Genomic DNA, 16,456 nt, shown 5'->3' on the forward strand with positions numbered 1-16,456 from the left:
CAGTGTGGTGAGCTGCCCACAGAGTCCGCCTGGCAGACGCAAGCCCCATGCTGCCGTTTGGGGCAGCGCAGGACCCCGAGCTACTGAGTCACTCCCAGGAGAGACACATGGCTTGGGTGTGCTGCAGGCCAGGCCCCACAGAAAGTGCTGCCCCCCGCGGTGTGCCATTTTGTCCCCCCCTCAGGGATGACAACTGGGGCTGACCGCACCCCCGGCACCCCCCTTCCTACGCTCCTGTCTGGATCAAATCTCTCTGCTCTTTATTTCACACACACTTCTAATACTATCACAAATATGGTATCAAGGACCACCCTAAATCACAGCTGACTTAAACCAATCTGCAAAGTCTACGCGTCTGTAAAGACATTTGCGTATTTTAATATGCACGATGGAGAACTAATAAAGATACTAGATGAATGCTCGTCATTGCGGGAGGATGTGTGCGGGAAGGAAAGGAATTGGCACAGTTAATTTTACAACCTGGAAGCACTTTTTTGGGGAGGAAATCTCTCTTGAGGAAGAGTTACATTTGCGTGGTGGGGATGTCAGTTCGGAAGAAAAGGTGATTAAAGGGGTTGGACGTGACGGAGGTATGCACAATTGTGTGTGATGTGGAGAAAGTTCATAGAGAGAAGGTTTTCTCCCTTCCTCTTAATACTAGAAATGGGGATCATCCAAGGAAGCTGAATGTTGGAAGATTCAGGACAGAGAAAAGAAGGTACTTCTGCACACGGCGGATAGTTAAACTATGGGAGATGCTCTCAGGAAAGGTAATGACAAATGAGATGGCTTTAAAAGAGGATTAGACAAATTCGCGAAGGGTCAGTCTATCAGTGGCTGCTGGCCATGATGGCTATGTTTCAGTTGCTGGAAGCCACAGGAGAAGAGAGGTTGTGGTTGTGGGTTTCCAACACAGGCATCTGGTTGGCCACTGTGAGAACAGGGTGCTGGACTAGATGGGTCATTGGCCTGATCCAGCCTGCTCTCCTTATGCTAATAATAATAATAATAATAATAATAATAATAATAATAAATTTTATTTGTATCCCGCTCTCCCCAGCCAAAGCCAGGCTCAGAGCGGCAAACATCATATAAATAAGGCAATATGCATAATACAATATACAATATGCAAATAAAATAACATTCAACATTCATTAAAATAATATAGAATAATATTAAATATCAGCATTTCAAAATTAAACAGAAATCCACTCAACAATTACAATAAGTAATTTCTAAACTCATATCAATAAAACAACAGCAAACCACAGTGCACAACATAATGCAATACAAAATGAGAAGCAGAGACTGGAGGGTGGAACAAGGAGGCCTTGCCTGATGGAGTCTCTCCCTCACAGTTCTTCCTCCAGGACCAGCTCCCTTATGAGGACTCCTAGGGCCAGAGAGTGCGGCAAGGCAGGTGGAAGGAGGCCTTGCTTGATGGAGTCTCTCCCTCATAGTTCTTCCTCCGGGCATAGCTTCCTTATGAGACCCAGGGCCTGAGGGTGGGGCAAGGCAGGTGGAAGGAGGCCTTATGAGTGAAAGGCTGGCCCTACCCTGCTGCAACTGGAAAAGACCATGCTAAAGTCACTTCGAGGGAGGGAAAATTATTTCCCATCGCCTGGTGCATTTAGCTTGAGAGATGCTTTTGATTAAACCTGGAACTTTTTCCGGACAAAGCATAGGCTCTCCATCAGTAATCTCCTTGCCCCCTCACCTCCTCTTTCCATGCCCTTCCTCCACATTTATCCTCTTCTGCCTTTTCCCCAATCTTCCTACTTAACTCAATAAAAGGGAAAGGCAGGATTTTCAATAATTCTACAAAGCTCCAAAACTGTTATGACAGGGGCATAATTTAATTATTGCAAACTTCTTTTCTTCCTGACAGCTTCTTCTTCTTTTACTTTTACTTATTTTACCCAAAAGGATGATATACCCTTTTTTAACAACGTTAAAACTAAAATTGGAACAGCCTTTTCTTTTCCATTTCTCTCATAATCTATTGTTATTGGTAAAGGTGGGAAATATTTTTCTCAACCCAAGGGTCAGATTCCCTCTGGGGGGGGGGGGGGGGAAGAAGCTGGAAAAGCAGCAAATGTGGCTTTTGCTTTTGTTGAGGAGGATATATTCCAGTCATGCAAAGGTGAAAAGGTTTCTTTACACAGGTATCCATCCCTTCTCCAGCCAGGCAGGCAAGAGGTATTATCACAGTGGAAGGACGCATTGCAGCCAGGCAAAAACACCTGAGACAGGTGAGAGCAGGAACAGTGAAAGGTGTGACCTGGGTAGATAATTTGATCTGGGGGAGAGTCCTGAGGGCCACTTAAATAGGTCTGGAGGGCCGCATATGGGCCCAGCTCTGATATAGATAATGAAAATATCTCAGTAAACTACAGAAACAATGACAAGCAGCAGCAGCTAGATGCTAAAGCAGGAGACGGCCACAAATGCTGTGATATCACAACGGACCCATTTTAGCACTAGATGCTCTTTATGTTTCTCCCTCTAGTGGTGTGAAGTGACAGTCTTCTTTCTTTCTTTCTTTCTTTCTTTCTTTCTTTCTTTCTTTCTTTCTTTCTTTCTTTCTTTCCTTCTTTCTTTCTTTCTACCACTTAACTACCATTGCCACTAAAGGGTGTAGAAGAAATACAACACAAATAAGGGCAGAATTTAGTCGGAACGGTAAAATCAGATTTCAATTAAAATGCCTAATGGATTAAATTTTAAAAAAGTATTCAGTAGTGGATTAAACCACAGAGCCTAGGACTTGCCAATCAGAAGGTCGGCGGTTCGAATCCCTGCGACGGGGTGAGCTCCCGTTGCTTGGTCCTTGCTCCTGCCAACCCAGCAGTTCGAAAGCACATCAAAGTGCAAGTAGAGAAATAGGTATCGCTCCGGCGGGAGGTAAACGGCGTTTCCGTGCACTGCTCTAGTTCGCCAGAAGTGGCTGAGTCCTGCTGGCCACATGGCCCGGAAGCTGTATGCCGCCTCCCTTGGCCAATAAAGCGAGATGAGCGCTGCAACCCCAGAGTCGGCCATGACTGGACCTAATGGACCCTTTACCTTTACCTTTTAACCTCCTGAAGCTCAACAAGGAGGAGGCCTGTCTGACTTCAACTGGAAAAGAAATGCACCCAATCCTGAAAGCACAGATCCTGGTGGATGCAAACCATGCACTGAATCATGGAGGACCACTAGCGGCGATTCCCCCAAAGACATCTGAGAATATGAGGGACTGGGCAGGCCTTGAGCCACCTGGATCCAAATGGTGAAGGGCCTTATACCTTGTACCTTGCACCTGGCTCAGGTTTGCCAGCCGGTTCCACTTGAGCAGGTCATTCCCACATTGTTTCCAATTTCAGACGGAAAGTCAAAATGTCAAAAGGGAAAGGAAAGTTTCTTCAGTTTCTAATGGGCAGTGTTGGCAAGGCTGACATTTGGGATCAAAAAACTGAATTGCTTGGAAACGAACATTTCCTTGCAAGGTGGCAGCGTGAATGTAAGAGAGGGAGAGGGAGGGAGATGGGAAGGGGTGAGGAAAGGAATAAGGTTTCATTAGCAAAACCAAGCCTCACTGCAGTGAAAGGAACATTATGGAAGCTGGGGTATTCAAAGTCACATTTCAAAGGTGTCCTCTTTGCATAGGCAGGAACGCATCGTCCCTTGGAGTTAGGCCACCTCACCCTTCGTAATGCCTACTTTTATTACCTTCTGCATATTGCAGATAGAGAAGTGATGGTGCATGCCTAAGGCCACTTAGGCAGTTCATGGCTCAGGTGAGAGTTAAAATCACTGATTCCCTGGTCCTAGATCGGTTGGTTAGGCAGAATGTTAGCTTTAGCCTTTACTACACGGCTTCCACATCCATTCCCACAGGCACACCAGTCAGTTTAATGACTCTTTATGCTATGTTCTGTTAGAGGGATACAGGCAACGCTCTGGTGTAAACCACTGACCCTTTGGGGCTTGCCAATTGGGAGGTTGGAGGTTCAAATCCATGTGACAGAGTGAGCTCCCGGCGCTCTATTCCAGCTTCTGGCAACCTAGCAGGTCGAAAGCATACCAGTGCAAGTAGATAAATAGGTACCACAGCGGCAGGAAGGTAAATTGCATTTCCATGTGCTCTGGCTCCCATAATGGTGTTCCGTTGCACCAGAAGCGGTTTAGTCCTGCTGGCCACATGATCCAGAAAGCTGTCTGTGCACAAATGCTGGCTTCCACGGCCTGAAGTGAGATGAGCACCACAACCCCATAGTTGCCTTTGACTGGACATAAGCATCCAGGAGTCCTTTACATTTTTTAATTTTACTATATTCTGTTAATGACCCTGGACGCTTTTGATCCATGTCCTCCTTAGGCATGGGGGGGGGGGATTCAATCACATTTTAGTGTGAACCCAGCTAATTCACACTTTCTGAAAAATGCATGAATCATAATGCAGCTGTCCTTCAAAAGTTCCACTTCTTTGAATTTTGCAGTACAGTTCTCTAATCCAAAAGTCCGTATGTTAGGGGAAAGTGTGCATAATAATGCATATAAAGTAATCATATAACGATTCATTGTATTAAACGAAATTGTTTTCCAAACTGGTGTCTGTTATGAGTAAAGTGCACTAAAACACTGATGAATTTTTAACTTTCTGTTTTTAAGAAAATTAATCAGACACTTATTAGAAAGTTAGAAAGCAAAATGTGGAGGCAACATTTTAAGGCTTATTAGGCAGGCATGGCTAATGCCGTTGCTATGGACTTAAGGGACAACCTAAACACAGGATCAGTTGGGACAAGAGAGTAAGGATCTGTCCAGTGCTGTTTTTCTAGAAAAAGAGATGCTGGAACTCAACATGAACACCTCCCTCATTCTCTTAGAATGGCAATGGTGCCCACCTGAGGGGTGCTGGAACTGAGTTCCAGTGAGTTCCTGCTGGGGGGGGGGAAGCCCTGCCAGTAAGAGGTTGGGTCTGTCACATCTCTGGCTCAGCCAACCAGTTCCTGGTTCAGCCAAACTATACCTGAATAAGCCCATGTCCCAGTTCAGCCAATGCAACACCAGTGTAACACCTGTGTCTCAGTGAAACCAGGGTTCAGTCAACTGAGACAAGACTGGTGGATCTTACAGCAGCATAAACCCTGGAAAATGGGCCAACTGCGGGGTGGTGAGGGAAAAACTGGGCTCAGGAGACTTACACTGGATCATAATTCCATTCAGCTCAGTCACATGATCTAGCAACTTGGTGGAACTTACACTGGCAGAAAGGTTTAAAGGTTTGTTTTCCCTCTGCCAGGCTTAGGCCAGTTCAGCTGGCAATAACCCCACTCCTGAACAGAGTTTCAATAGGGGTGATTTATGCTATCTTAATTTTAACCAGTGCCAGTTCCACCGGCTTCAAATACTTAGCTTTGCTCTGCCTACCACTGCTGCTAAGCAATCAGAAGGGAGGAAAATGAGGCATCTCCTTTGTGTTCACTGGTGAAGAGATTTGCTCTTATCCCACAAGAGCAGCTTGCAGCAAGAAATACATGCAACACCTGTAGCAAATGATGCCTTGTCTCTTTAATGGCTGTGTGTGTCTGATACAAATTAAACAAAGTAAGCCTTTTCAAGTATGGAAAGAAAGTTATAGTGAATGCTTCACCTGTAGGTACTCAGCTTGTCAGAAACCTTATTATGATTTACATTTGGACCCTACACTTCACTACAGGCAGGGGCGTAGGAACGGGGGCACAGGGCCAGCCCGTCCCAGGTGTCATCCCTGAGTGGGTGACAAAATGGTACACCGTGGGGTGTGGCACTTACCGTGGGGCCTGGCCTGCAGTGCGCCCGAGCCACGCATCTCTCCTGGGAGTGACACTGCTCAAAACGGTAGCATGGAGCTTTGCGTCTGCCAGAAGGATGGACTCCTGGGTAGATCACCACTGTGCCCCCCTGGGTGAATTGCCCTGCACCCGTGGGTGGATCGCCCTACCCCCGCTGCTCTGGGTGCCAGAGTGGCTAGTTACGCCCCTGATTACAGGAGCTTGTAACATTCTGATAGTTATGCGAGCATTACAATTTTATGAACTAAAATGTTCATTCAGATGAATTTGAATGAAACTAATTCATTTTGTAGGGACGCGGGTGGCACTGTGGGTTAAACCACAGAGCCTAAGACTTGCCAATCAGAAGGTTGGCAGTTCGAATCCCCATGACGGGGTGAGCTCCGGTTGTTCGGTCCCTGCTCCTGCCAACCTAGCAGTCTGAAAGTACGTCAAAGTGCAAGTAGATAAATAGGTACCACTCTGGCAGGAAGGTAAACGGTGTTTCCGTGCGCTGCTCCGGTTTGCCACATGACCCAGAAGCTGTACACCGGCTCCCTCGGCCAATAAAGCGAGATGAGTACTGCAACCCCAGAGTTGGTCATGACTGGACCTAATGGTCAGTGGTCCCTTTACCTTTACCTTAATTCATTTTGTAAAAGGAAGCACTAGAACCGGAACTTGTTCCTTCTAGGACAGGAGGAACTATAGCTTGAACTAGTTCCTTTTAAAAATGAACTTCCCAGGCACTGGTCCACTCCAGGGCACTTTGAACCCAACTCCTTTTTCTACTTGGAGTGAGCCCATGTTGGATAGTAGAATTTGCTCATGGAAAGTTTGGAATGGATATAAGAACTGATTTCACCTCCTGCTGAATTCTTTTTCTTACAAAACATCTTTTTTCTCAACCCCTCCCCTTTATTTCCAATATTCTCAGGAGAGAAGCCTGAAAAAAGAGACATTATATCAAATGGAAAAACATTGATTTTTATTTTATATTTTTACAAACCTCCCAGGGAGTCTCAATTGACACATTGTTTTTTGTTTGTTCCTTTCCTTGTTGGCTTGTTTGAAGTCTTTGATGTTTTCTGAGCCGAGGCTTGGATTGCTTGTGCATCCAGCATGACCCTGTGTCAAATGGGAATTCCTTTCAATCAGACCCTAACTTTAGGAAACGAGTGCCTTGAATTTCTCAGTCTAATCTTGTTGCCGCCTGCTTCCAAAAGACAGTTTGAGTCGAGGTGAATCTCCTAAACCAGACCAGGGAAGAAGTCAGTGATTGGGGAGTGGAGGAGTTGATGCAATTTATGAGTTATGCAGTGGAAAAAGAGAAGATTATGGTTTGGAGTGGGGAACATGGTGTCAATAGCTTTATTAAAATATACATTCTGAAGGAGAAAGGGAAACATCTCTATAGAATCTCACTTGTAATACAGAAAGCAGTAAAATGGATTTAAGGGACAGAATTCACTGTGTTCTGGAATGCACATACTGCATTGTTGACTCACATATTATTCCTCTTTAGAACAGAATGGCTGGTTCTGTCGCGTCTACGGCATAGCACTGATGAGCTGCGCTTGATGCTGATTGGCTGGGAGCCAGCTATGCAGGAGTGCTGATTGGCTGGGAGCCCATTTGTATGTGTGGACAAGTATGTGCTTAGTTCTTTCCCAAATGGCTGATTTTCCAATTGAAAGCACGTGTACCCCAACCAACTTTCCCTTCTACAGGGAAGCAGATGCATACTTAATCTTGGAAACATGCAATCAGCCAATGAGGGAAGGAGTTACCTGTCCCTAATGCTCCTCTGATCAGCAATGCAGCCTCCCAAGACTGCTTTTCATGGAAAAAGAGTATAATAGGGCTTTGTTGTACTCTTTTACAAGCAATGTGTACTTTGCCCCATAGAGTTCTGGTTCGGGTTGGACAAATCAATCTATCTATGGTCTTTGGCACTTTTGCATTTGCTTACCCATATTTCCATCCTATTTATTTAAAACAGTTTCTATGTCACCTTTCACCAGAATGATTACAGGGTGATTTACAATGAACTAAAATACACACAAAATATATATATATCCAGGCTTATTAAATGCTGTTACGAAGAATTAATGGCTTGATAATGCCTGAGTAAACAGATGAGTTTTCAATAAGCGGTGAAATACCAGTGCTGTGGGTGCCTGCCAGACCTCCAAAGAGAGATCCTTCATGATTTTTATTGTTTTTAAACCATAACAAACAAAAAATAAAACAGTTTACATCTTATTATCACGGATTCCTTTCTTTGAGACTTCCTTCAACTTCCCCTCAAATCATCCATGCCCTTGTTTAACAAATTTACGCAAATCCTAGTTTATATTGACATTATTTTCTCTTTTCATCTTTTTCTCTTTAGACAATATTCCTACTTTTTCACAGAGCCTTTTTGAACCCAACTAGCGTTATCTGACCTTCACTTATATTTTCCAGATACTCCACAACTTTCCCCCAGTCATCAATGAACCTTTGGTCTTTTATATATCTAATTTCCCCCGTCAATCTGTCCATCTCCGCGTAATCTCCAAAGAGAGATCATTTCATAAGGTGGGTGTTTCAAAATAATTTCTGTATCAATATCTTTAAAAAAAAGAATCAGCACAAAACATATTTAAATATGTATTTTAATTGTGTTTTCTCTCCAAATAAAAAAAATTACATATTTTAAAGCATATATTCTCTCCAAATTTACATTTTGAAATATCTATGTAAAAATAGCTTTTCCACTCATGGCACCAGTATTATGGGATGAACTCGCTGCTGAAATATGAGAGGCCCCATCTGTATTGGCATTCCGTCGGCTTCTCATGATGTACCTGTTTACCAGGGATTCCTTTGATCTCTGGACCTGAGCCTCCCTTTTTAATTAATGTACTTTTTAATAAAAAAAAAATTTATTGCATATTTAAATTATGAAAGTTTGTATATTAATGTTTGAATGGAACTGTTTTATTACATTTTTGAAATTATAAATGTTTATATTTTAATGCTTCCATAATTGGTTTTTATGCTTGTAAGCTGCTTAGAGACCTGTTCTTGAATTCACTGGTTCACGAACAAAGAAATAAATAGTTTAGTTGCAATTTTTGAGCCTCAAACTCTGTTGAAACACAGCGAAAGCCAGGGGATGAAAACACAATCGTACACATGTCTACTCAGAAGTAAGTCTCATGGATTACAACAGGGCTCTTTCCCAAGAAAGTGTTTGTAGGATTGCAAGTTCTGATCCTCATATTCAACTGAGGAGTGTGGATCAGATATTCATATATATATATATATATATATATATATATATATATATATATACACGAATCAATGAATATTGAACTATTTGTTCATAAACAATATGGATGAAGGTATTGAGGGCGCCCCAATTTAAGAAGGATATTGAGAAGCTGGAACATGTGCAGAGCTCTTCTTCTTCTTCTTCTTCTTTGGCAATCACTCATAGCCGAGTAAGATTGTCTTCCATAAACACAGTTTTAACAATAAGTCCGTAAGTGACTGTGGAGGCCAATTCTGGATCCACAATTCCTTCCACAGTGGGGACATTGGTTTCTGGGTGGGAGTTGATCATGGTGTGGATTTGCCAAGCTTGCCTTCCTCTTAGCACATTTCTTCCTTGTGTCCTGAGTTCAAGTGTCTTCAAAGCCCACAACACCTTTGATAAAGGTTGTTCTCCAATTGGAGTGTTCACAGGCAAGTGTCTCCCAGTTGTTGGTGTTTATACCACATGATAAATGGTTTGGAAACCAAGTCTTTTGAGGAATGATCGAAAGAATTGGGTATGTTTACCCTGGTAAAGAGGAGACTGAGGGAGCCATGGTCAAATATATAAAGGGTTGCGGTGGCTTTAAGAAGGAGCTTCAAATCCTAAATTTCTCTTTTCCTACAGATGCTTGTAGAAAATAATACTTGCAGCTCAGCTTTTTGGATACCAGAAGGTGGAACATTATGAATTCTCCCAGATCTATGGACACCTAAATCAGAAGTGGGGAACATTTTCCAGCTGAGGAGCCCATTGCCACACAGAGAACCTTCTGGGGACCACATGTTGGTGGCAGATGGGGCCAGAGGCAAATGGAGGTTGAACAATGGCTGAGCATTATATATCCTAGCCATGCAAAATACATCTCTCTATTCTCCAGACGCGGGTGGTGCTGTGGGTTAAACCACAGAGCCTAGGACTTGCCAATCAGAAGGTCGGCAGTTCGAATCCCCGCGACGGTGTGAGCTCCTATTGCTCGGTCCCAGCTCCTGCCAACCTAGCAGTTCGAAAGCACGTCTAAGTGCAAGAAAATAAATAGGTACCGCTCTGGTGGGAAGGTAAACAGCATTTCCGTGTGCTGCTCTGGTTTGCCAGAAGCGGCTTAGTCATGCTGGCCACATGACCCAGAAGCTGTACACTGGCTCCCTTGGCCAATAAAACGAGATGAGCGCTGCAACCCCAGAGTCAGCCACGACTGGCCCTAATAGTCAGGGGCCCCTTTACCTTTACCTTTACACAAATACACATCTCTCTATTCTCCAGATGGGTAAGCAAGAGGCATTAGCATGGTTCAAGGACACATTCCAGGCAGACAAAAATTGTCAAGGAAGTACTAAAGCAGGGCTGGTGATAGGCATTTTTTTTGGAGGGGGGGGGGTGGACACTGAAGGAGAGTCCTGGAGGAAAGGGTGGCTTGATGTTATTTATTTATTTCGGTCTTTCAGGTTGTCCCAAAACACCATGGGATTTCAAGCAGGTTCAGATGGATAATACATATTCCCAACATGCAGGTTTGCTCTGCTGACCAAAGAACCTCTGCTAACTTAATGGTGATGAGCCCCCTGCTGTGGCGCAGGCGAAGGAAACAAAATGCAATCTCCACAATCGGTTTTGCTTGAATCCAATCCGGCAGCATCAAGGAGCTGGAGAGACCCGACCATCAAGGAATCCTTGGATTAGTCACACCCTTTGTTTCCTCTATGGCTCTGTTCAGTTAAACTTGCCCTGACTGACCTCCCTTCAAGATGCGTTATCATATTTTCTCTGAGTATTATTTTCTTGGAGGGAGGGGGGGAACTAAAGAAAATAATGGGAAGGGAAGAAAGCAAAAACAAGACAAGCAATTCCCTTTTTATTGATTTCTCCTGTCATCTTTTCTTGATACAGAAGTACAGTTTAGGATCCGTCCTCAGCCTCCGCTCTCATGGTAGCAAACAATGTATGGTGCATCTTCATCACACACACATCTGAGGGGAAAGGTAGAGGCAAATTGCCTCAAACTTTTCCAGTTCATTGCCCAATATTTCCCATTTCCTTCAAGAAAATAAATCCTGCCCTTAAGCCAACAGTCTTCAGGAGTAACAACCCTACTCTAGCTGCAAAAGGCATATGGCAACCCCATACACCGTGGCCTTCTCATAATTCCCATTTTAAAAAGTACTAATATATTTTATATTGCTAGTTTCTCAAAAGACTACTAATTTTTTTTTCTTGGAAAAAATTTACTCTGACAGTGAGCTGTATCCACAAAATTGTTGTCTACATGGAACAACTTCCATGAGTGCAACAAAATGTTACAAAATGTTACATATCTCTTCTTACTTTGGACCCTCCTTGCCAATCTACTCTAGGTGATCCCCCCCCCACCTCCTGTAGTAATTTTTGGGGCAATATTGGGGGCATTGGGGCAACGAGAGGGAGACGAACTTCAGTCTGCACATGCAATTTGTTTGAATGCAACCCTATAGTTTTATATGTCAATTTTATGTATTGGGTGGCGCTGTGGGTTAAACCACAGAGCCTAGGTCTTGCCGATCAGTAGGTCAGCGGTTCAAATCCCCGTGATGGGGTGCGCTCCCATTGCTCGGTCCCTGCTCCTGCCAACCTAGCAGTTCAAAAGCACGTCAAAGGGCAAGTAGATATATAGGTACCTCTTCAGCAGGAAGGTAAACGGTGTTTCTGTGCGTTGCTCTGGTTCGCCAGAAGCGGCTTAGTCATGCTGGCCACATGACCCGGAAGCTGTACGCCAGCTCCCTCGGCCAATAAAGTGAGGTGAGCGCCACAACCCCAGAGTCGGCCACAACTGGACCTAATGGTCAGGGGTCCCTTTACCTTTACCTTTATCCATTCTTATAAAACCACTTTGGAATTTTTTGTTATTGTAAGTGATTCATAAATAATAATGAATCACACTGAGACACTGCATTCAGTGATGGTTCCTTTTAACTTTTGACATGTGTCCTGGTCCTGGGGAAAAAAAAGCCTTTTCATTTTGAGAAAGGGTCTGAGTTGAAGACAGGGTTGAAAATGCCCTGGAAGGGCTTCCTGGTTTGCTGAGGTTTTTTAAAGAAGTGGAAGGTGATATTTTAGACTATAACTCCTATTATCCTGGATCGCCCACCATGCTGACTGGGGCTGATGGGAGTTGTAGTCCACTGCTTCTGGAGGGCACCATGTTGGCTACTGCTGCACTGAAACATTAGAAGAATCTGCTTCAGTTACTTTGCTCAGGACAGTGAAAGAAAACTCTGGTCTGGATTCACCCAGCAGTAACTTCCAGAAGTAGGGCGAAGGAGAAGAAGGCGCTTAGGGCACTGATTCCCAGAAGAATTGACCTTCTAGCTTGTGGTTTTCCCATCTGCGGAATGCTCCTCCTGGTGAAGTACATCTGTCTCCTTAATTGTTAACTTTCAGGAGGAATTTTAAAGCATTCCTGTTCACCCTGGCTGAAAGATACAGTTCCTGGCAACCTTGGAATTAGTAGCTGCGGCAGTATGTCCCCATCTTTAAATGCTTTAAATGTGTTTTCATTCTATCTTTCATGGTTTCATGATGTTCCTTTGTTTGTTTTCCACCCTGGGATCTCTTGGGAGGAAAGAGGGCTGGATAGAAATTTGAATAATAATATAATAATAATATATAAAAAACATGATTGGCTCACAGAGACCAAATTTCCATAAGCCCCAATAAGAGTGATGTAACATCATATTAGAGTGATGCTCCAGAGGGATTTTGAGAAAGAGATGGTACCTGGGAATGGGAGTGAGTCCAGCCCACAAAGTCAATTTCACCTCTGGCCAGTCGCCGCTCTCAAATTTGATGACTCCCCATTCACCCTACTATGAGTCTTAAATTTGAACTCGAAGTTCTCTGCGGAAAACTTTGGCTCAACCTCTGTTTTGAGATACGCTTGTTACTCGTGGTGTTGCTTCTGAAATGTTTTCATAGCAGTTTCATTACTCCTTGCATTTACTATTTCTTCCATGTCTTCGTTTTAATTGCTGCTCTAGCTTTTGCGGTTGCATTTCTTGTAGATACTTTGAAATGTTGTTGCAGCTATGGCTGAGAGGCAGGACATGAACAGCTTAAAGAAACAAACGTAGCTGACCACAACGTTCCATTGAGAAACCACACAAAGCACATGGCAGGGTGGGGAAAGCGACAAATATCCTCTCTCTCCGGTTGATGCAGCTGTTCACCCTCATCAGGAGACTGTGTGCATTAAACGACAACACATTGGCGTGTGGGCTGAGCTGCCTAGTAGCTTTGATAAATGCAAGCATGTCCATGTATCCAAATTAGAATCACATTGATGGCTTCTTTGAAGGGGAGGGTGGTGTTTCAGCACAAGCCAGGCATCCACTCACATGAGAATGATTCTCTTTCTTTTCCTCCCTACCTGAATCTCCCTGTGTGTCCCACCCACAATATCTGCTTCATAAGTAGACCCTCGAGAGTAGATTTTGGAGGCATGTCTGGGGCATAGCTGCCAAGCGTCCCTTATTTGGTGGGACAGTCCCTTATCCCAGCGCCATGTCCCGCTGCTGTCCCTTATTGATGATGTCCCTTAAATTTCCCGGGTTTCAAAGGAAGCAGCTCCTCTCCCTCCCTCCTTGCTGGCCAGGGAGGCTCCAACTGTGTTGCTTGGCTGCGTTACTCACCCAATAAAGAGTCTAAGAACAACTGGGGAGTGGAGTTTGCATGCCTTGTGCTGATCAAATCAGCTGCGTTGCCTGGGGACTCGCCTTTGCTCAGCGCTTCCCAGCGGAGAGGTGGCAGTGGTTTTCCTTGAGGCTTGAGGCTTCGTTTGGCTGCTGGTTGGGCTTTCTGCCTTTGGCTCGGAGGGGCTCAGAAGTTGAACATTCCTGTGCTTGGAAAATCCCTTATTTTGGCTGCTGATCCCTTATTTTCGAGGCTGCTGGTCCCTTATTTTCAAATCTGTAAGTTGACAGCTATGGTCTGGGGAAACTGGAGAGAGAGAGAGAAGAGAAAGTAGAATTCTCTGTATGCAAACAGATTTTGGTTGTGCAAACAGACAGAGATCACTGGGTTTGACGTCAAACACATTTAAAGTGGATTTGTATTAGTTGAATCAGCCTTGTGAATGGTTTGAGGATGGTAGTCCAAAGAAACCTGGTTCAAGCTGCCTTTGTAGAGGGCTTTCCCCTCTGGGTTGGAAGTTTTATTTGATCTTAGGAATTCAGTCTAGCAATAAGCAGATCGGTCAGACAGTGCAAACATTTCTGCTAGCGTGATGTAATGATCTGCCTTCTCATCTCACTGTGCATTGCTCAGGGTTTCCCCCCAACACACCCACCCAATAAATGGGGGGCATGCGATGAGGAAAGTTGGAAAAGCCCCATTATGCTAGCAGAAACCTTTGTGCCACCTTCCATGGACATGGCTTGTTTCTTGAAGCCCACCTAATATTTTTTTTTATGCCATAATATTTATATGCCAATTAGTATAAACAAGGCAATCTCAAAGTGGTTTGTCAGGATAGAGATTCAAATACATTAAAAGACATGCAGTAAACAAAAGCATGGCATGGCTCACTTTATTTAGGATTTCTTTTATACCTACCAACCAAAGTTCTTCAGGCAGCTTACAATATATTTAAAACTCAATAATAAAGAAAATGGTACAAAAGAGCAAAGCAAAGATGCACACACATTTTTCCAACTAGTTCTCTGATGTTCCATCCAGCTGCCTAACCTATTGCCTACCTGAATGAAATTTTGCTGTGTTCACAAACCTGGGTTCGGATAACCTTCATCCTTCAATGCCTCTCAGACCACTAAGGATCATTCAGAGGGTTGTTTTGAAGATAAAATGTGGGGTACCTAGATGTTAAATTAATACATGCCCACTGAATGCAACAGGAAAGTATAGGAGTTGAATAAAAAACTGCTATGTATGCCATATATCCTACGCTGGGGGGTTGGGGAGAGAAATTAAATTCAGTTCACACTTAAAGGTGACCCAGCAAATTCTCACTTTCTGAAACAGTACCCAATCTGAAACACAGCCTCTGAAATTTGGACTTCCCCGAATTTTGCATTGTAGCTTTCCAGCTAAGTAATGTGTACAAAAATGCATGTGGCAGGGTAAAGTGTGCATAAAATTGCATGCATTCATGAAAATAACAGAAAGTAATGCATTGTATCAGGTGGAAATGCTTTCTGAAAATGTGTATCTTAAGCACACTAAAATCATGATGAATTTTCAGGACTAAAAGGGAAAAAATGCAACCTGATGTGGAAATGTGGAGACCTGAAGAAAAATGAGAAGCTGAGAGAAACGAAAATGGATGGATTTAGGATCATAGAATCCTAGAGTTGGAAGGGACCCCAAAGGCCATCTAGTCAACCCCTTGCAATGCAAGAATCTCGGCTAAAGCATCCATGACAGATGGCGATAAAACAGACTTGCTCAATGGGACTTCTCCCTTCTGCAGTTTTTGGAGGTGCACAGAAGTGGAGTCCTGTTGTTTGAGATGCTGCTTGCACAGGGCAAGATACAACCCATTATCGTTCAACACAACCCACTTCACAGAGCTGTTGTGATGTTTAGGGATGGGGCATGTTGCTTCTCTGTGCTCAGTTAGTGCTGGTAGGTTTCGTCAGGCTGGCTCAGAATGCTCCAAAACTCAGCAATTGGAATTTTGGTGTGAAAAAGTTTTTTTAAAAAAATGGTACTGCGGCCTTATTGGGAGAATTCACAGGGCAGTCCGAGAATCATTCTGCTTGTGGACAAGTGAACTCCACTAAGTTCACTTTCTTGTTCAATTTCCACAAACTTTGTCACCATCTCTAGGGATGATAGAATGCAGCCACCTATAAATTGCTCTGTATAGTACTTATCTCTAATACATTCTGGAGATACCTCTTTGTTTTCCCATTCCGCCCCTCAGATAATTCTCTACAAGAACAGCCTGTGTGCTTTTATAAGTCAAGCTAGCCAGGCCCAGCCCTGCTAGCTGTCTGGCTAGGAGGCCACCTGGGAAGCTTGTATAAGAAGCACTGACCTTTGTGAAGAAAGGGCAAGGTATAAGCCTGATAAATAAATAAGTGGAATAAACATGTGTGCCCAGCATTTTCCCTGCTCTTGAAAAATGAATGCCCTTGGAAGGGAAGGTTCTCTGCCTGTACGTTGGGGTTTGTGTTCATAAATTCATGCATGGAGCTATGTTTCCAAATTCAGGTATGTCCCTTCAGTGGAAGTGGTGGCTGTTGGCCAGCTGACACCCGCCCCCAACTCCAACCACAAATACATGCAGATGTTGCATCAGCTTTCCCAAAATCTCGTTTTCATGTTTAACCTGGCAGCCACAAGCCCTACCCTCCAACTGAATTAA

The sequence above is a fragment of the Podarcis gaigeae genome (assembly GCF_964106915.1).
Source record: "Podarcis gaigeae genome assembly, chromosome: 6".
NCBI lineage: Eukaryota > Metazoa > Chordata > Lepidosauria > Squamata > Lacertidae > Podarcis > Podarcis gaigeae.